At 33.9% G+C, this 21,549-nt stretch overlaps 1 long non-coding RNA gene across 10 annotated transcripts; it reads right to left on the bottom strand.

The window, feature by feature from the left end:
- Window positions 1-176: 176 nt before the first annotated feature.
- On the bottom strand, window positions 177-19,762 carry LOC141668697 (uncharacterized). Of its 10 annotated transcripts, none has more exons than XR_012553151.1 (9): window positions 19,669-19,762; window positions 19,241-19,382; window positions 18,170-18,393; window positions 17,918-18,045; window positions 17,723-17,852; window positions 6,941-7,066; window positions 6,754-6,872; window positions 1,903-1,989; window positions 177-1,081 (listed from the first exon to the last, which is right to left on the bottom strand). It is a non-coding gene; the product is annotated as an uncharacterized LOC141668697 (long non-coding RNA). The 10 variants fall into 10 exon arrangements; XR_012553155.1 differs by having other exon boundaries at window positions 1,903-1,980; XR_012553153.1 differs by lacking the exon at window positions 1,903-1,989.
- Window positions 19,763-21,549: the final 1,787 nt, after the last annotated feature.

Raw genomic sequence — 21,549 nt, 5'->3', positions numbered from 1 at the left:
GAAGATCTTCGACTTAGTGTAATAAATATATAGTTCGGCATTTTATGTAAAAATTTAATGTACCCTGTAAATTTTCCCCTAATCCCTCCATCTAGTTTTTATGTTTGACAACACATTTTGGTTGGGATAAACGATGAAATAAAAGTGGACATAATGAACTGAAATTTGAATTATACCATGAGTAAATGTCCAGTATTCTAATTCATTCATAATTTCCTCCACTCAATTCCAAACAATATTAACAAGACCTCAAATTCATCATTCCTCACATCACAGAAAATTTACACTTCATCACTACAAAATTACACTTACAAAACTCTTACCTCCAACTCCAACCTTCTTTCTTTTCATTAAATTTCGTTCATACCATTTCATTCCACAAAACCAAGCACAACAAAAGGAGGTGGAGAACTGGAGAAATGCACTAAACATTTCACAAATATCTGCTAGTGTAATACCTCAATTTTACTAATGCATGTGTTTTTTTTAGGCAAGACACATGGGGTTCGAAATAGACTCAACTTGTCTCTTTCTGCTAATCCCCTTCTGTGTTTACATGTTCTTTGTGAAGACAGAACATATTCCATTGATATGTTTAAGGAAGGATCAACACTGAGGACGGTACCAACTAAGGAACTTACAGAACCTGTCTAATACTATCAGAATCATATGCTTAGAACAGTCACATAGTAGTCTGCATACATGTGACGTCCTAAGAAACCTGAAAGAACACCGTTTTGGCATATGATCATAAATTGAAACATATTCCAGTCCCAAGTGCAAAATAAAGACAGTACAAGTACATGAATCGAACATGTGCTAGTGTTATATCGAATCATCTTTGAGGACATACAACCATCATACTTCCTTAGCTAGCTCATCTTCATTTCAAAGAGTTTCCAAGAATTTATCCAGCTTCTCAACAGTGATGTTCCCATGGCAAGCAAGCTGCCACTTGTGTATGAATTAATCCATTTTTACTCTACTCTTGTTATTTGGACAACAGACGCATCAGGTACTAAACAAATCTCTGGCCTGGGACACTGACACTTCCCATAGGTTTTCTGAAAACTTTTGCTGCCTATCATCATCAAACGCGAGAGAACAAGGACTTAAACTCGTAAAATTTCATAAACATGCACTTGGGCATTGTGAAGAATAACTCTTTGAACATGATATCACTTAAATGTTCTACGCAAATTATGGATTCCAGATACTAAATTTTTTCTTCACCATGAGTTTTAAACTTTTATTGATTGATAGGTTTGCACAGAGTAGTGATTAGGATGCAATCTGTAAATAAAATGTCAATCAATGTGGACCAAAATCTTAAATTTGTAAGAAAAACAGAAAGCTGGAACGTTGTTTTAGGGATGGGAAATTTTCGACGGTAGTTTTTAAAAAAGCTGATAAATATATTAGTTTCCCTCCTCTGGCTTGGGCGTCTCTGGCTTGGGCATCTTTTAAGTAAACAATAACTTCAGAAAAAATTCCTCTTATTACCCGAAACTTTATATCCGATCAATAAACAAAAAAAATATTTGGGGAATGCTTGAACCGTGGAGAATTAAATTGTATGCTGCACCAGTAAATACATTCAGCAACATGAGGATATTAACATGGAGACAATGATGATGACAGAAACATTATAAACAAGTTCCACATAAGTAACTTACGAAATATATATATATATTTCCAAACAAGAACTCTACATTCGAGAAAAGGCATCATGATACCAAAAAGTGCTCCATCGGCACATGTGAAGTATTGACTCATGAGGGTCATCACATAGCTTTTTATGGTAAAAAGTTTAATGACGCCAAGAGAAGATACAACCTATAAGAGAGTTTCATGTATAGTTTATAGTTCAGGCGCATAAAAATTTCCAGAATTATTTGTTACCTAAGGAGCTCGTGCTCTACTTCGATTACGAAGCGTTCCAGTATATTAGCCACCAGAGAAGCTTTTTTCCCGAAAGGTCTGTAAAAACTGTTTGGTAGATATCAAAATGAGCTTTTGTAGAAAGCGCTTTTGGCTAAAAAGCTTGGTTTAAAGAAAGCAGATCCCCGTGCTTTTAAAAAAAGCTGTTTTTGCAGGAAGCAGCTACTGATTTCAACATTAAACCTTAAAAAAAATTAATTTTGTTTCATATTATACCCCAAAATACACACATATCAAATATATTATCAAACAGTTATATGATTTTTTCACAACTAAACTCAGCAGAACAATTTTTAAAAGCAATCACAAAACAAACCTTAATTATCGAGACATTAATTTGTTTGAGTTTTTCCAGGAGTATACTTTTGTGCGTAAGCATTGCAAAGGTAGCGAGAACAAAGTCGTTGATGCACTTAGTACATTCTCCTTAACACTTTGAGCGTAGATGTTGTAAGATTTGCGCATAGGGTTCAGAATTATCTTTCATGTTGAGATTTTGGAGAAATACATGTTAGTTTTGAGGATCCTAATTCTCCACCTTCGAGAGACTATCGCATTGCATTCATGAAGGGTACTCGTTTCGAGGAGTTCACTCATGTATTCCTGGTTAGTCTTTGAAGAATCATCTAGTGAGAGAATTACAAGGGGCTAACTAGTCACTTTGGCGGTTTTAAGATTATTTTTATTGTTGGGGGTAGGTTTTATTGGTCTAACTTGAAGAGAAATGTTGCTTGTATAATTGCAGGATGTCGTACTTGTCATACTCAAGAAAATGGATTATAAACTCAAAATACAGGATTATAAACTGATCTTTCAGTTCCTCATGTTTCTTGGGAGGACCTTAAGGGTCATTTAACAAATATGAACAAAAATATCTAAATGATTAAAATATTCGAATTCTGAATGAATAATACTGAGATACCATAAAGAATTAACTTAAGCACTGGAAATTAAAAGTTTGATGCAAATGTTCATCATAGTGTGATTGCTTTACAGCTTACTTCCCGGTGCTTGGAAGAAACTGCATGCTATGAGGACGAGTCAATTTCGAATTAATAAGAGAGTTGGTACTAATGATTGTGAGTTTGATCTTTCTTGTGGAATGGCCATTGGTCCTATGTTTTATCTGGAAGTGTTTACTTGTTTTTATGAAACAAACTGATATTTATTCTTCTTCTACACTTTCTTCACCTGATTTATCCTTACCTTCAACCCGACTACTACCCCAGCTCACCATTGTTAGTGTTCAGGATAGGTTTTGAAGGCCTAGCTTGAAGAAGGATGTTGCTTGTATAGTTTCAAGTAGTCGAACTTGTTAGATGTAGAATAAATGATTATGCACTCATTTTCCGATTCCCCATGCTTCTAGGGAGGACCTTAGCGTGGAATACATATTAGGGTTTGCTAGGATACGTAATGGGCGTGATTCAATTTTCTTTGAAATTGATCTTATAATCCTGCACATAGTGCTTCTATATTCTTTTAAAGGTAGTTACCATACATGATGTCCCATTGAATATAACTTCTGATATAGATGACTTGATTGATTAAGTGCTCTTTAGAAGAACATGTGTTAAGTTGAGATAGGGTTTTACCTACACCTAAGTTTGCGTATAATAGGTGTTATGCCCAAATTTGTGTTAAGTTGTTTGTCACGCATTTTGAGACTCCTATATAGTATAGTTACATAAATTATTTTTTTAAAAAAATGATTTTGAATAAAACTTCAATGTTTAAATTTTTATTGAGAAAAAGGAAATTTAAAAATAAGTTATTGACTATACTTTATATAAGCCTTAATATGTGTGTCGAGCAGTGAAAAAAATGTAAAGTAATGAGAGGAACGAAGGTAATATATAATTGATGAGATTTGGACCATTAACTTTATTAGTATATTTATAAATAATAATATTAATATTTGTTGTTGGCGAGATTCGAACTTGAAACTTTAATAATATATAAATAATAATATAAATATTTGCTGTTGGCGAGTTTCGAACCTGGGAGTTTGAGTAGTGTAAGATAATAATATAAATATTTGTTGTTAGCTATAAATAATATATAAATATTTGTTATTGACGGGATTCGAACCTGAGAGTTTTAGTAGTGTAAAATAATATTAATATTTGTTGTTGGCGGGATTCGAACCTAGAAATTTGATCTAACGGCCCTGATCAGTTGATTAAAAAGATCCAACGGTTATAAATGAGCCTTCTTCATTAACCTGTTAGATTTTACATCTCGATATGTTTGCCGAACATGATACTTATATTATCCACGCTTTGGTTATATTCTTTTTATTTAAGAATAACATTGATTTATTCTTGAATATAGTATGTTCCACGCAAATTATTGCTTTCAGTTTTTCTCGTGCATCAATCATTTCTCACAAATATAATAAAAAGATATGACACACACCAACTAATAAGCTAACCACTAACCATCCATACGGCGAAGAGAGGCGGGGAAAGAATGGGAAATCGTCCTTTGTTGGCGAAACGAAGGGCTAAATAGCGCCAGTGATTCTCTGAACCGGTCTGGATTTCCAACGCCTCAGGAAACTGGTCGAGATAGATGACAGCACCCTTTTCTCCTCTTCCTTACCGAGAGGGCAATCTTCTCTTATGGCCTCACCTCCCGCCCGGCCCGGAAATCGAGAACTCTAGTTTGTAAATGGGTTAAAAAATAAAATCTCGTAGATTCTTTCTTTCCTCCCACGGTATTTTTCATGTGGGACCCTGGCCCCATGACCCCACCATATATTCCTTCCCTATACTCTCCTTTATAAGAGATATCTCAAATTTATGGTATGTTATGTTTATCTTATTTTGAATCTGTTGTTAGGTAAGTACAAACCATTGTACAATTACAGTTGTATATACATGTATGTGGACTGCTTCAATTCTAAATTTTTATACAATTGTTTTTGTTGTTTCTAAGATTATAGCAGAAATGTCGGAAACTCAATCGCATTGCGCTAACCCGACCTCTTTTGTGGCAAAGACTTATGAAATCGTCGACAATCCTGACAATAAAGATCTGGTTTCGTGGACTGCAGATGGTACTACCAGCTTTATTCGACAGTTGAACACCTACGTAAGCCTTCTCGAATCTCAGTTATGTATATATAATATGTATAATTTTCTCTTGAAATGAGAATTAAAAAAAGGAAAGAAAAAAGGCCGTGAATCGCAATAGAAATCGTAAAATATTTGTTTTCAATATCTATTGATGTAAATTGAATAATATGTATATTAAATAATTTGCAGGGATTCAAGAAGTTGCCAAATTTTAATGAATGGCAGCATGATTTGTTTAAGCTAGGAGAAAAACATCTGCTTGTTGAGATACAACCACAACAGAAAAGATCATCTGCGGCGAGCCTTGATGCCTCGATCCAAGTTGTAACATCCACAAACACAGAAGACCGGGTGGTCATGTCCTCACCAAGAAATGCACTAGTCAACACAATGTCCGATTCAGAAATGTTGAAAGAGATTAAGCGTCTTAGAAAAGAGAATGTTGCACACGAACAAGAGAATGTTGCAATCAAACAAGAGAATGTCACCCTCAAACAAAAGGTTCATGAGCTTCGAAGCAAGGTCCAAAATGTGTTTGGTTTCAATGATGAAGAGGATTTAACTGATAAGGAACCGGCGATTGCTTTTGCAGTGGAGTCTAGAGGCAATGATGATGCAAAAGAAAGTTCCCCAACTCGCATGGAAATTGATTTGAACCATGCGTGGGTCGGTGAGCCGGTGGATGTAGCGCGTGCATCGGATATTAACCCAATAGGGGGGTTGGACTTGAAATTGTAAAAGATTTAGATTTTTGTGGGCCAATTTTTGTGCAATTCATTTGGACTTTTTTGTTCAATGGTGTTTTTTTACTTTTTTAAATTTATTTATTTGATGTGATAGAATGTATGCTTCTGCCTAGGAAATATATGAATGGCTCACTTATCGGTTTAACATGTTTGTTCTATCTACATAATAGTACAGCATCTTATGATTATTAGAAAGTAATGTTCTCCAACTTCCTAGAGAACAATTGTGTTTCGCAGTCTTTTTTATTAGCGTTTGGATGTAAGACAAACACACAAACCAAATGTTGGTTCACGAGGAACTAATTAAAAAAATGTATGTCTGTATTAATATTAGTCTAGGCAAAGGATGTAGCAATTTGCAAGTTCTAACACAAGATTGAATAAAACTATAATGATATGGTCAATATCTAAAAGTTCCTTAAAATTGTATCTGAACGTAATATAACATCTTTTTTACAATTAAATACATGCACACCTGCCTTTTACTACCCATCCCTAACTCTAGTCAGGAAATGTGTTTAAAAAAACGCACTTGGCATGTTTCTTGAATTCCTCATACTTGTTGTAGGCTCCTGTTCACCATCCCCCTTCATATTTTTATCCCTATCCCATGTTCTTTCTCATTTAGTTTGCAAAAAGATCATTGTTCATCTCATATTCTCATCTTCCAAGTAATTATGTTTATCTTACTAGAATTTTACACACCAGACTTTTGTGTATATACATTTATATATCGACTCGACTGCTTACTCCGGTTTGTGCATCTTGAATAAATAATAATTAGTTCAAAAAAAAATTCCTCATTAGCTAAATATTGTGATATAACTGATAAATTCATGCTGACTAATTAACACATTTAGCAAAATGAGGATATAAACATGAGACAATGATCAACCTATAACGACAGAAACATTATAAAGGTGTTCCATATAAGAATAATATATTTATGGAGTAGATATATGTCTTCAATATAAGTAAAAACTCACGTTTCACAAAAGGCATTACGAGACCAAAAAGTGCCCCATCACGGTGGATATAACACCGTTTTCCTCTAGGGTCTTTATAACAGGATCAAGATCATCTGCAGGACCTTTTACAGTTGTTCCTGCAGAATATAGTAGTTCAGCATGACATCACACACTTAAAAGTTATACAAAGTGAAAGCTAAGTTACCAGTGTTGACATTGATAATTGCTGGTTTGTCCTTGCCACAGAGAAGTTTAGCTTTGGAATCTTTAAATTCAATCTCTCCTGAGGTCAAGGTGTTGACCTTTTCGTATTCCATTCTATACAATCCTGCTGATCATATGAACATGGAATAATGTGTCATATGATACACCATTTCCCAATAAAACAACCAGAGTCAAAGTACTGTTGAAAAAACTTAGAGATAAAAGACACCTACATTTTTTTTTGCAGAGAACTTGTACTGCTATTTTACTTTATTTATTTTCCTCTTCTAAAACTCAAGGTAAACTATTATATAGGCTTTACAAACATATTAAAACTAACTATTACTAAAACTAACCACTACTAATTAATGGGTAAATTACATGTCCATAATTTACTCCATAACTCCACTACCCCACTACTAATGGGTAAATTACATGTCCATAATTTACTCCATAACTCCACTACCCCACTACTAAACAATTCTAAAATAATATTTTTCTCTAATAATTAATCTATTGCTAAATATCTAATAATTAAATAAACAAATAATTAATAACTAAATTTAAGATTATTCCAACAAGTACATCTACTCTCACCATCACTTTGTACACACATATACACTATTTAAAATATAAGTAAAACACACACATTGACGATTTATAGAAGATAAAGACGCTGGTGGCCGGATATGGCAGTTAGCAGCCGGAAATGGCATGCAGTGACTGCTCTTTCAGATCCATTAACCCTTCTTTTATTTACGATCTTTGCCATTCCCACACCCCCTCTCCCTCACCCCGCTGCATTTGACTCGACAAAGACGGGGACACGTCAGGTGGCGAATCCTGTACGTATTTAGCCGCACCCTGCCGCACTCCCGCACCCGTACGTAAGTGCCGCACCCCTGCTTTCCAGATAAAAAAATATTTCAGAGGTGCAACAGAAAAAAATTGACCTGACTAATGTACCATGCATGTTGCCTTTCTGTGCCACAATTCATGATGTAAACCAGTATTCATTCTTCTCGCTTCCATCAAGCAAGCAAACCAATCCAATACACCAACTTCAAACTGTCTAAAATAGACAATGTAATATCATTCCATTATAGAGTCTCCGAGGTTGTTAGAGCAAGTCCAGTAGTGATGTTAAAATAGTTATACCTATTGCTATAATTTGAAATCAAAAAGTGATTTTTGGTGTTAAAATAGAACTCATGGTCTAATGGTATGGTCTAATGGTAGATGCAAAATAACACAAAAAAATATCCAAATTAGTTATATTCTAATTAACTCATCTTAAAGTACACAACTACATTTGTTACTATTACTACTGTTAACAGATATGACTCTTGAAGCTGACAATCAGGAGCTGATATTTCTGTGCTGTAATCAAGGAACATCAATGTCTGTTTATGCTAATTATTAGGCACCAATCTGTTAGCATATTTGATTGTAACAGTAAATCATGATTTGCTGCATTGATGTTACTGCATAGCAGTATAAATAAGTCCTTGTTGATCAATAAAAAGATATCTTCGACTTTACAAAGTTTATGTTGCTCTTAAACTTTCTCTTATATACTAGTCTGTAGTTTTGCTTAATGTCCAAGATATGGGTATCATAGCTCCAGTCTTAAGGGACTTGTGAGATGTAAGAAAGCCCTCAAACACACATCATAAATACACACCTCTTAACACACAGACACACAAACAAACAAAAAATACAAAAACCTCTGATTCAGAATGGATTCAGAACATGTATTCACCAGCAACACATGTTTTGATGGTGAAAACTTTTATATTTGGACAGCTAGAATGGAAGCATACCTAGAGGCAAATGATTTATGGGAACCAGTTGAAGAGTATTATGAACTTCCTCCCATGCCTAATCCAACCATGGCTTAGATTAGGTATCATAAGGAAAGGAAGACAAAAAAGTCTAAGGCAAGAGCTAACTTGTTTGATGCTTTCTCATTAGATATATATTCACAAGGATTATGACCATGAAGTCGGCATTTGAAATCTGGAATTTTTTCAAAGCTAGTACAAAGGAGATAAACGAATGAAAGGAATGCAAGTGCTGAATCTGGTCAGGGAATTTGAGATGCAAAGAACGAAAGAAACTGAAACAATTAAGTATATTCTGATAGACTTCTTGGAATTGCTAACAAAGTTAAACTCCTTGGAACTGATTTTCCAGATTCTATAATTGTTCAAAAGATACTAGTTACACTTCATGAAAAGTTTGAAATTACGATTTCAGCGCTGGAAAACTCCAAAGTTCTGTCAAGCATTACCTTGGCAGAATTGTTAAATGCACTGAAGGCACAAAAACAAAGAAGAGTTATGAGGAAAGACGGATCGGTGGAAGACACCTATCAAGTTAAATCACAGAGCAACAATGCAGAACGAGGCAGAAAATGGCAACACAAAAACAAGTCTGGAGAATCTGAAAGTAAAAAAACAAATAGTGGTTGAAGAACGGTTGTTTGTAGTATTGTGTTTTTCCACCAACAGCTCCGCAGAAAGTTGGTTTATAGATAGTGGTTGTACAAACCACATGACAAATGATCGTGAAATCGTTAGAGATCTTGATGAGGCTGTTGTTTCTAAAGTTAGAGTTGGAAATGGTGCATACGTCGCAGCAAAAAGGCAAAGTAATAGTAGAAATCCATTGCCATACATGTACAAAATTTATTTCTAATGTCTTGTATGTTCCTGAAATCAATCTAAGTCTTTTGAGTGTCTCTCAGTTGATAGAAAAAGGCTACAAATCTTGTTTTGAAAACAACCATTGTGTCATTAAAGATTCAAGGGGTGTAGATATTTTTAAAGTTCAAATGAAAGGCAAAATTTTTGCCTTGGATTTGATGAAAGAAGAGCAGGCTGCCATACACAAAGAAGCCGATAACACAATGTTGTGGCATAAAAGATTGGGGCACTTCCATCATGCTGCTATACTTTTCATGAAAAAGAATGATATGGTGATAGGGCTGTCTGCATAAGAGGAGCCACTAAATTGCGTTGCTTATCAGTATGGAAAGCAAAATAGGTTCCTTTCCAACAAAGAAAAAATAATGATTGGAAGGCCAAGGAGAAGTTACAGTTGGTACATACTGATGTAGCACGACCAATGAGCACACCATCATTAAATGGAAGTAAGTACTGCCTTGTGTTTATTGATGATTACTCAAGAATGTACTGGATTTATTTTATGAAACAGAAATCTGAAGTTTCTGAAATTTTTGGTGCTTTTAAAACTTTGGTTGAGACTCAAAGCAAGAGCAAAATCATGATAATCAAATCAGATACGGAACTCAATATACTTACGAAAAATTTAACAAGTTTGTAGAAATGCAGGCACTGAGCATCAGCTAACAACACCTTACACTCCTCAACAGAATGGTGTTGTGGAAAGAAAAAATCGGACAATTATGGAGATGGCGAGGTGTTTACTTCATGACAAAGGTGCCAAAGAAATTTTGGGCCGAGGCTACAAATAGATTTGTTTTCTCAATATTGAACAGATTGCCAACAAAAGCTTCAAGTATGGTGACTCCGTTTGAAGTGTGGTATGAACACAAACCCGAGATGAATAATTTGAAAACATTTGGATGTCTATGTTTCTCTCATATCCCTCAATTTAAGATACAAGTTGGATAACAAATCAGAATCAACAATTTTTATAGGCTACACCTCAAATGCCTAAATGCCTATAGGATCTACCAACTGCAAAACAATAAGATTGTAATCAGCAGAGACGTTCATTTCATTGAGGCTGACAAATGAATTGGGAAAAAGATGAGCAAAGTCTGATCCAAAAGAAAAATGATGACACTAATGACGAACCTGTTAGAGGAACCAGGCCACTCTCCGCGATTTATCAAAGGTGCAATGTCGCTTTATTGGAACCAGCAGGGTATGAAAAAGCTGCAAATGATCAAAAGTGGATAGTTGCAATGAAGGAGGATCTTAAAATGATCTAAAAAATCAGACATGGGGGTTGGTGGACAGGCCTAGATACAAGAAAGCTGTAGGAGTCCTGTGGATTTATAAAAGCAAATTCAATCTTGATGGTTCTGTAAACAAGTACAGGGCAAGACTTGTTGTCAAGGGGTATATTCAGATATACGGAGTAATTTTTGCTGAAACTTTAGCACCGGTTACGAGGATGGAAACTATAAGGATGTTGTTGGCTCTTGTTGCACAAAATGGTTGGCTCTTGTTGCACAAAATGGCTGGAGAGTAGACCAAATGGACGTCAAATTAGCATTTTTGAATGGTTTTCTGGAGGAGGAAATTCTTGTTGAAAAACCTGAAGGGTTTATTTGTCGAGTACAAGAGGATAAGATATATTGGCTAATAAAAGCTTTGTATTGCTGTACACAAATGCCAAGGACCTGGTACAGCAGGATTGATACTCATTTGTTAAACTTAGGCTTTACTAAAAAGGTAAAGCCACACTTTATGTCAAAAAAGCTGATAACGAAATTCTCGTTATGTCATTTAGGGTTCTCAATGTGGCGGGTTCGGGACGGGGATCGACATCCCCGTACCCGCCCCACATAAAAAGAGTTTTCCCCATACCCGCCCAGTATCCCCGCGAGGATTTATCATGTATCCCCATCCCCGCCCCCACGTGGCAAAACTTAGTCCCCACCACGCCTATCGTCTCGTTTAATAATTAAGATTTTTTTTTAAAAAATAAATAAATATTATATTTATAACATATTATACAAAATTAAATTAAATGTATAGATAATTTTTAACACACCATGCAATATTTTTATATTACATAAAGAACTAAAATAAATTATTTATAGTTTATTATATATTATATATATATATTTTACTACATGACATAAAATATTATATTTAATTATAAAAATATATATTATAATATATTCGGGGCGGTCGGGTTTTTCCCGCGGCCGCGGGGATTATAAAAAATGCCATACCCACCCTATATTAAAACGGGGTAAAATTTTGATCCCCGCCGAGCGGAGCAGCCCCAACGGAGTCGGGTTGGGGCGGCTTCCCCATTTTTCCCGCCCCGTTGAGAAGTCTGGCGTCATGATACATTGATGATTTACTTGTAACAGGTAGCGGTTTGAACCAGATTGTCAAGTTTAAAAAAGAAAAAAAGGACAAATGACATTTTTTCTTGACATGGAAGTGCAACAAAATATTAATGAGATATTCATATGTCTAAAGAAATGCGCCAAGGAAATTCCTGTGACGTTTCACATGGAGGATTCCAAGGCTACTTCAACCCCAATGAATGACAAAGAAAAGTTTTGCGAAAATGATGGCGCTCCTAAAGTGGATGAACGACTCTACATAAGCTTAATTAGATGCTTGATGTATCTAACCACAACCAGGCCGGATAATATGAATGTTGTATGTATCCTCTCAAGATATATGCATTGTTCTATGACAAAACCAAGCATTTCAAGATTAAGTTTTATTTTCTAAGAGATTTCCAGAAGGAAGGAGAAGTGAAACTAATTCACTGAGAAGCTCAAAGTGCTCACTTCCACGAATAGATATGAGTTCTTAAGGCTTAAGCTTGGTGTTTACAACTCCAGAGTCAAGGAGGAGTGTTAACAGATATGACTCTTGAAGCTGACAACCAGGAGCCGGTATCTCTGTGTTGTAATCAAGGAACATGAATGTCTTCTTAGGCACCAATCTGTTAGCATATTTTATTATAACAGTAAAGCTTAATTTGTTGCAATGATGTTGCTGCATAGCAGTATAAATAAGTCCTTGTCAATCAATAAAAGATATCTCCGCCTTTACAAAGTTTATGTTTCTCTTATACACTAGTCTGTAGTTTTGTTTAATGTCCAACAACTACTTTATTAATGGAGTTTGGTACTTGCATGCTTAGGTGGCAGTTATATCAACAACTATACTTGGTTCTATATTTAGCACCAACTATAGCATTTTGCTATTTTGCATGTAAGTTTAGCATCCATTAGAGTTGGTTATTTTGCTTGGGTGCTATATTATAACAAAAGCACCCACTTTAGCATCACCACTGGACTTGCTCCTGAAATCATTTCCTGCGCCCACGTGTAGCGGTGGAGAAGTTTTGTGATTGTCCCAACCCACCATAATCAAAAACTAAGTTACATGGGTAACCTATTGCAATACAAAAAGGATGCAACCACGAAAAGGATAATCTGCTAAAGTACTTATGCGAGACAAGTATACTACATTATTATAACATGGTAGTTAGGCTTGTTAGTTCAAATCCAACGTGCTATAAATTTAAAATGATGTAAAGATGATTTAGCAGTAAGTTCATAAAATCACTAGAAATGATTGACTGGCTGTTTATTTATACACGAGAGGTAGAAATACACTTTTAAGTGTCAAATGAATCCTACATGAATTACTTGTAATATGTTATGAGGACTGTAGAAACCCCTTAATACTCCAATCGGTGGTGGACAATGATGAAATTGGGAAAGAATGCAAACAAATGTTACAACGGATCATCCGACCGAGTAAATCTCCCTTCTCTTCTCCGGCCCTTTTAGTGAAGAAACAAGATGGCACATAGCGTTTTTCTATGGACGATCGTGAGCTTAATTGTAGCACCGTTAAGGATAAATTATCCATACCAACAGTAAGTCATTAGATGAACTTTATGAAACGCGGTACTTCACAAAGTTGGATTTACGGGCAGTTTTTTTATCAGGGCGGCACCAGCAGATATAAAAATATCTTTTAGAACTCATCACAGGCACTTTGAGTTTCTAGTCATGCCTTTCGGCCGTACAAATGAATCTTCAACTTTTCACAGTACGATGAATGGAGTTTTCGGGTCCCGGTTACAAAAGTTTATATTGGTCTTCTTGACGATAAATTATATATAGTAAAATATGGGTTAAACATATGCATCACATAGGAATAGTGTTTGAACTCTTACGTACTAACTTGTTTCTGAAGAAGTCTAAATGTGATTTTGGCGAGTAATTAGTAATTTCCCTTGGATATGTCATCCGTGTTGAGGTTGATACTAAAAAAATTAAGGCAATTACTGAGAGGCCGACTATGCAATAATCTAAATCTTTTACAAGTTCAAGTTCAACCCCCTTGTTGGGTTAACACCTGATGCACACGCTGCATTCACCGGCTCACCAACCCACACGTGGTTCAAATTAATTCCCATACGAGCTGGGGCATTTTCATCTGCATCATCATTATCGCTAGACTTGAACACAAAAGTAATCTCCGGTTCATTTTCAGCTAATCCTATCAAATACATTTTGGACCATGCTTTTAAGCTCACAAATCTATTGTTTAAGTGTGACATTCTCTTGTTTGAATGCAACATTCTCTTGTTTGAGTGTGGCTTTCTCTTTTAGAAGCCGCTTGATATAGTTCAAAATCTGTCAATCGGACGTTGTATTGAGTGGTGCATTTCTTGGTGACGACATGACCGCCTGGTTTTCTGTGTTTGCGGATGTCGCAACTTGTACAACCGATGCAGTAAGGCGGCTCGCTGCAGATGATCTTCTGCGTTGTATCTCCAGAAATATATGTTTTTGACCTCTCTTAAATAAATAAATAAATCGTGCTACCATTCTTCAAAATTTGGCAACTTCTTGAATCCCGGATAATTATTCGATACACAGATATTGAAACCAAAGATTTTGCGACTTCTGTTTTGTGGTGCACAACCTTTTTTCTTACCTATTTTTAATTTTCACTAAAAGAGAAACTTATACATATTATATACAAATGTGAGATCCGAGATTACTTACATAATTATTCAGCTGTAAAATAAAGTTGGCAAAATTGTTGTGTTTGAAACATTTAGGAAGTAAATCCATAGCAAAAACGTCAGTATCCTTAACAATAAATGTATCACCATTTGCGGTCCACGAAACTAGATCATTGTTGCCTGGATTGTAGACGATTTCATAAATCTTTGCCAAAAAAGTGGCTGGGTTAGCGCAATGTGATTGAGCCTCCCACTATAATCCTAGAAATAACAAAAATAATTTTTTTTTAAATCAAAATGAAGTACTCCAGATACACATATATACAATTGCAAGCGTACAATAATTTATACCTAACACACAATAGACACAGAAAAACAACCTTTACATTACAATTAAAAAAATAAGATAAACACATAATAACTTAAATCTGAGATACTAATAAAGGAGAGTATTGAAAAAATACGGCAGGGTGAATTTTGTGTCTACGAGAAAGAAAAGATGCAATATAAGATTGAGTCGTGGGCCATGGTCCTACATGAAAAATATTATGGGAGGAAAGAAAGAGGCTGTGAATTTCTATTTTTAAACCCGTTTATAAAATGGAGATATGGATGGTTAGCTTAATAGTTGGTGAGTGTCAAATTTTATAGATATATTTTTTGTAATGATTGATGTAGAATAATGAACAAAAGCAATAATAAACACACAGAATATACGATATTCAAAAAATCAATTAATATTATTCTTAAATAAAAAGAATATTAGCTTGTTAATATTCATAAACACTAATGAAAGGATGGAACAAGCTAATATTCTTTTTATTTAATAATATCATTATTTGATTATTCTTGAATGTCATATATTCTATGCGCTTATTATTGTTTGCGCTTATTGTACTACATCAATCAATACACAAATATATATATATATATATAAAAAATATAATACTCACCAACTAAAAAACTAACCATCCAAATCTTTAGTTTGTAAATAGGTAAAAAAAATTGAAACTCACAGCTTCTTTCTTTCCTCTCACGATATTTTTCATGTAAGACCCTGGCCCACAACCCCACCTTATATTCCATCCCTTCTTTGTCATTGACACAAAATTTACCCTCCCCCATTTTCAATGCTCTTCCGTATAGTATTTCATGTTTATCTTATTACCATTATAATCAAAAGGTCGTTTGTTCTCTATCTATTGTTAGGTTTAAATTAGTATACCATTTCTGTTTTTTTTTTCTAAAATTGTTTTGTTGATTTTAGGATAAACTCCATCACATCGCGCTAACCCAACCCCTTTTTCGCAAAGATTTATAAAATCATCGACAATCCTGACAACAAAGATCTAGTAGTGGACTGCAACCGATGCTACTTTTATTGTTAAGGATAGTAACATATTTGCTAGAGATTTGCTTCCAAATACATAAAACATAACAATTATGTTCGACAGCTGAATGAATAACTACGTAAGCGTTCTCGAGGTTCACCTATGTATATATAATATGTATAAGTTTCTCTTTTAATGAGAATTAAGAAAAGGAAAGAAAAAAAAGGTTGTGCAACACAAATCAGAAGTCTGCAAATTTTGTGGTTTCAATATCTATTAATATATATTAAATAATTTTGAGGGATTCAAGAAGTTGTCGGATTTTTAAAAATGGCAGCATGATTTATTTAAGCGAGGTGAAAAACATTTGCTTGAGAGGTACAACGCAAAAGATCATCTGCAGCGAGCCATCTGAGCCGGGACATCCGCAAACATGGAAGACCCTGTGGTCATGTCCTCATCAAGAAATGCACCACTCAACATAACGTCCAATTCAGAGATTTTGAAAGAGATCAAACAGCTTAAGAAAATAGAATCCAGCACTCAAACAGGAGAATGTTGCATTCAAACAAGAGAATGCCGCACTCAAACAAGAGATTCTTGAGCTCAAAGGCAATTCTTGAGCTCAAAAGCAGGGTCTAAATTGTGTTTGATTTCAAAGAGGATTTAGGTGAATGAATCAGCGATTGCTTTTGGGGTGGAGTCTAGAGGCCACGATGATGCAGAAGAAGTGTCCTAACTCACATGGAAATTGATTTGAACCACGAGGGGTTTACAACGTGTGCTTTGGATTTTAACCCAACAGTGGGGTTGGACTTGAAATTGTAAAAGATTTAGATCTTTGTAGGTCATTTTTGTGGAATTGATTTTGATTTTTTGTGCACTGGCATTTCTTTTCCTTTATTTTATTTATTTGATGTGATAGAATGTATGCTTATGACTATGGAATATATGGAATATATGGATGGCTCACTTATCATTTTAGCATGTAGTATAGTACCCCATATTATGATTACATTAGAAAGTAATGTTCTCTAACTTCCTAAAGAACAATTGCCTATGCCGGTCTTTCTTAAAAATTGTATCCAAGTATAATATAACATATTTCTTACAATTAAATACATTCACACATCACACCTCCGTCTTTTTAAAGTAATGACCTAACCTTAACAACACATCCCTAACTCTAGTTTGGAAATGCATTTAAAAAAGACGGACGTGACTTGTTTCTTGCAACCCTCATACTTGTTGTATTGTAGGACCCTGGCCACCAAACCCCTCCGTATTTTCATCTCTATCCCTTGTTCTTTCTCGTTAAATTTGCACAAGATTATTGTTTATCTTATTTATCTCATTTTCTCAGCTTCCAGGTATTCATGTTTATCGACTCTCATCGAATTTAAATATTTATATATATATTTATATTTTTGTTTTCCTTAGTGGTAACTTTAAAAAAATTACTCTCCTTAGTTGAAACTTTATATCAGATCAATAAAGAGGAAAGCTATTCAAGTAATGCTTGGAGAATTATATGTTCTGATATAGCTGAAAGTTGATACATATTTAAATTCATGTTGCACCAATAAACACATTGAACAGCATGATGATATTAACATGTAGACAATGATCAACCTATAACAACAGAAACATTATAAAGGTGTTCCATATAAGCATTTTACGAAGTAGAAATATATGTTTTCAAAACAAGTAAAACTCACATGTTTGACAAAAGGCATCATGAGACTAAAAGGGCCCCATCACAGTGGATATAAAACTGGTCATGGTTAAAACCGTTTTCCTCTAAGGTCTTTATAATAAGATCATCGACAACACCTTTTACAGTTTTTCCTGCAGAATGTAGTAAATCAGCATGATGCTACACATGGAAAATATACATGGAGAAAGGTGTGTACCAATTTTCACATTGACAATTGCTGGGGTTTGTCCTTTTGACAAAGAAATTTGGATTTTAAATCTTTGCAATCAATCTCTGCGGAGGTCAAGTTGTCGACCTTTTCAAATTCCATTCGGTACATCCGTGCTGCTTTGAACATAGAATAATGCATACAAGATTCCATCAGTAAACACTTCCCTCCTGTAGATTTAACTAGCTAGAATTTCTGAAGATTAATGTTTGGAACAACTGCAAGAGGAAAACTACTGACCCGACTAATATACCATGCATATTGCCTTCTGTGCCACAATTCTTGATGTAACTCTGTATTCAATCTTCTTCAATACATTAAGCGAGCAAACCAATCCAAGACACCAACTTCAAATGTCTGGAATGGACACCGTAATTTCTTTTTTTTTTCTTCAAGGTTGTCAATGGAGAAGTGCTGCAATTGTCCCAATGCACAGTACTCAAAATTTATGGCATATGGGTAACCTGTTGCAAGTACAAAAATGATGCGACCACGAGAAGGATAACTGACTACAGTTATTATTAGGGACAACTAAAATGTATGCATATAACACAATAGTTAAGTTTGTCAGTTCAAATCCAAAGTGCTACAAATTTAAAATAGAGCAGAAAAATAATCTAGCAGTAAATTCGTATAATCACTAGAAATGATTGACTGGCTGTATATCAATACACGAGACATAGAAAAACAGTTTAAAGACTCAAATGAATCCTACCGGAATGTACCGCCCTATATTGTCAATTGTTTGAGTACAGGAGAAACCGCTTAATACTCCAAAAACATAAATGACATAGTTAATGGAAGATATCAAAGTTGCGCTAGTTTTTGATTACTTTTATTGCATAAATGCATATTTACTCCTTTTCAACAGAGAGGGCCTCATTTCAATTTAAAAGGCCAATAGACAAATTTTCTATATATCCAATATATCAAATATCTACATAAACATTCATCTATTCTAGGAAGTATTTTTAAAAATCTTAAATCTCCTATAAAATAGTAGTCCTTAATAATATTAAACAAATAACATAAAATCCAAGAATGCAGTATACTTAACGTCAAGGACTTTCACAGTCTAAAACGATTTAGGGGTCACGGTTAACCAAAATGTACTTAATATTTAAGAACAAAAAATCAAGCATAAAAAACATTCATTTAATGTAAAACATACAAGGTCGATATCCATTCATTCTGTTTCTTAAATTCTAACAGTCTGGCATCGAGATTGTGTGCGAGCAATAACCAACACATTAAACATTGCACAATCCAATCTAAACAACATTACACAATTCGTTAGTTACTAAAAATTACCCAAAATGATGCTTTCTCCTCTCAAATAAAGACACACATATCTCGCCAATCATATAAGCCTTCCTCCTCTTCGGAAACCTCATCATCGACATCGGGTCCTTCTCCTTCTTAATTTCCCCATTTCCCTCAACTTTTAAGGCCACTGTATCAAAATCAAATCTTTATCATAATCAAAATCTAATTATAGCCATTAAATCAAAATCAACATTTCAAGATTGAGCTTAAGTGCAATAACATCAACACTTCTAGCAATTACTAATCAATAAAAAGATAGTGTATCTATATTATAATCAAAATTTAAAGCATACCCACATGAATATACAGCCTAATTAGTATGCTAGGATCATAAAGATTTAATCTTGACAAAAATAAAATTGCAACATTTCTTGATTAACAAAAAAAAGGTGTGATTTGGGGTTTAGTAATACCTTAAATGTGGTAAATTAGCAATATAGCATGCAGTTCATGAGGAGCTTAGGAAAGGAGCGTGGCTAAGGGCTATGCGGGGCACTGTCCTCAAATATATTACGGCACATTTTTTACGAGATAAAGTTTGTATTTAAATGAGAATTACATATTTTCTGTGTATTTATATTAAAAATTCTTTATATTAAATTAGTGATTAGTGTGGAATGTGATAAAAAGGTTAAGCTAAAACAAATATCCAAATAAATAAAAAAATTTAGATAATTAATTTACTTAAAATTATATCCATTTTTATGTATATATTATTAAAAAAATAAGTCAATTTAAGTATAAATGAAAATAAAAGGTTTATGAAAATTTGACAAATTTACATATAAATTAGATTTAATATGATTATTTTTTTTGTTTATCAATGTTATGTCTTATATTTTATTATAACATAATGTACTAAAAATTCACATGTATAACTTATTTTTTTAATTTTAAAAAATACATCATAATATATTAAAGTTCATATGTATAGCCTATTTTAGTACCAAAATCCACGTTTTGGTATCATATTATAGAAATGGCTATAGTCATTTTACATTTAGTATTGGACTTACTCTTAAAGATGTTAATGATATCCCCTGCCTAAAATTGAATTTGAAGAAAAACTCGAAAAACTTGATCTTTCTAGATAACAAACTGGCCATTATGCCTTAAAATACCTTAATTTATTAAAATTTGGCCCGATATAGAATTCAAAATAATATTAAATTGAGTTGAGATTTTTAAAATTTGAATAGGGAAAATAATTTAATATGTACTCAAACTATTGGTACCTTGTTGTTTTAATCTTTAAACTAAATATTTTACATATGATTAAACTTTTAATTTTTTATAGACCGAGTCCCTCCATTAAAAAGATTTTAACGGCAAGTCTTACTTACGTGACGTTTAATTTTTTACACCTCATCAGCTGACTTGTACAGATTAAAAAAATAGTAAAATCAGAAAGATAACTAAATTCTGGAAAATTATTTCTTAATTATTTTTCGTATACTTCAGCCTTCTAAAAACCAAATCGAACTTTGAAGGTTATTTAAGAACCAAATCAAAGCCTTCAATCTCCTCCATCACCATTTGCTATTCAAATTTAGTTGGGTTAAGTTTTTAATTGGGATAATTAATGCGTACGTCTTAAACTGGGTCATTTTTGGTTAAAGTCCTTAAACTTTAAAAAGCCAGTTTTTGCGTATTTTAATTTTCCAAAATTTTGATTGGAATCCATGCGTCAGAATTTGACTAATTTCTGTTAGTCAATTAGGATTTTTCAACTTGTTAAATTTGGGGTGTCTGATTCGTTGATGAAATGGAGGATATAGAAAGTTTCGGGATGTCAACTCGAACATATCTATCTAGGTTTTAATAGCGTAGCATGACCGAAATGGTGATCGTAAACCATGACCAATTTCTGGTCGGCAATGTCAAAACTACCATTTCAGCCACCGTCCGCAATCAAAATCTACATAGATCTCTTCGATTTGACCTCCTGAAATTTTTGACACCCGCAATTTTATCAGTCCATCAACGAATAAAAAACCCCCAAATTCAAAAAACTGAAGAACCATAATTAACTAACAGACGTTAATCAAAATTAAATGGAAGGATGCAAATTAAAATTTTAAAATATTTAGGAATTGCAATGTATTAATATATAAATCAGGGACCTAGACTATAAAAGGCATATACTTGAGTGACTTTGAATTATTTTTTCATTTTTAATTCGACATAATTAAGGTTTGATTTCACTTAATCATTTATGTGTTTTGATGTTGTAAATAGATAGATTGTGTAATTTATAAATTATTCATATCTGCTTCATGATTTTTGATGTAGAA

The sequence above is a fragment of the Apium graveolens genome, chromosome 6 (genome assembly GCF_009905375.1).
Source record: "Apium graveolens cultivar Ventura chromosome 6, ASM990537v1, whole genome shotgun sequence".
Classification (NCBI taxonomy): Eukaryota; Viridiplantae; Streptophyta; class Magnoliopsida; order Apiales; family Apiaceae; genus Apium; species Apium graveolens.
This window is presented reverse-complemented; position numbering and strand designations above follow the sequence as displayed.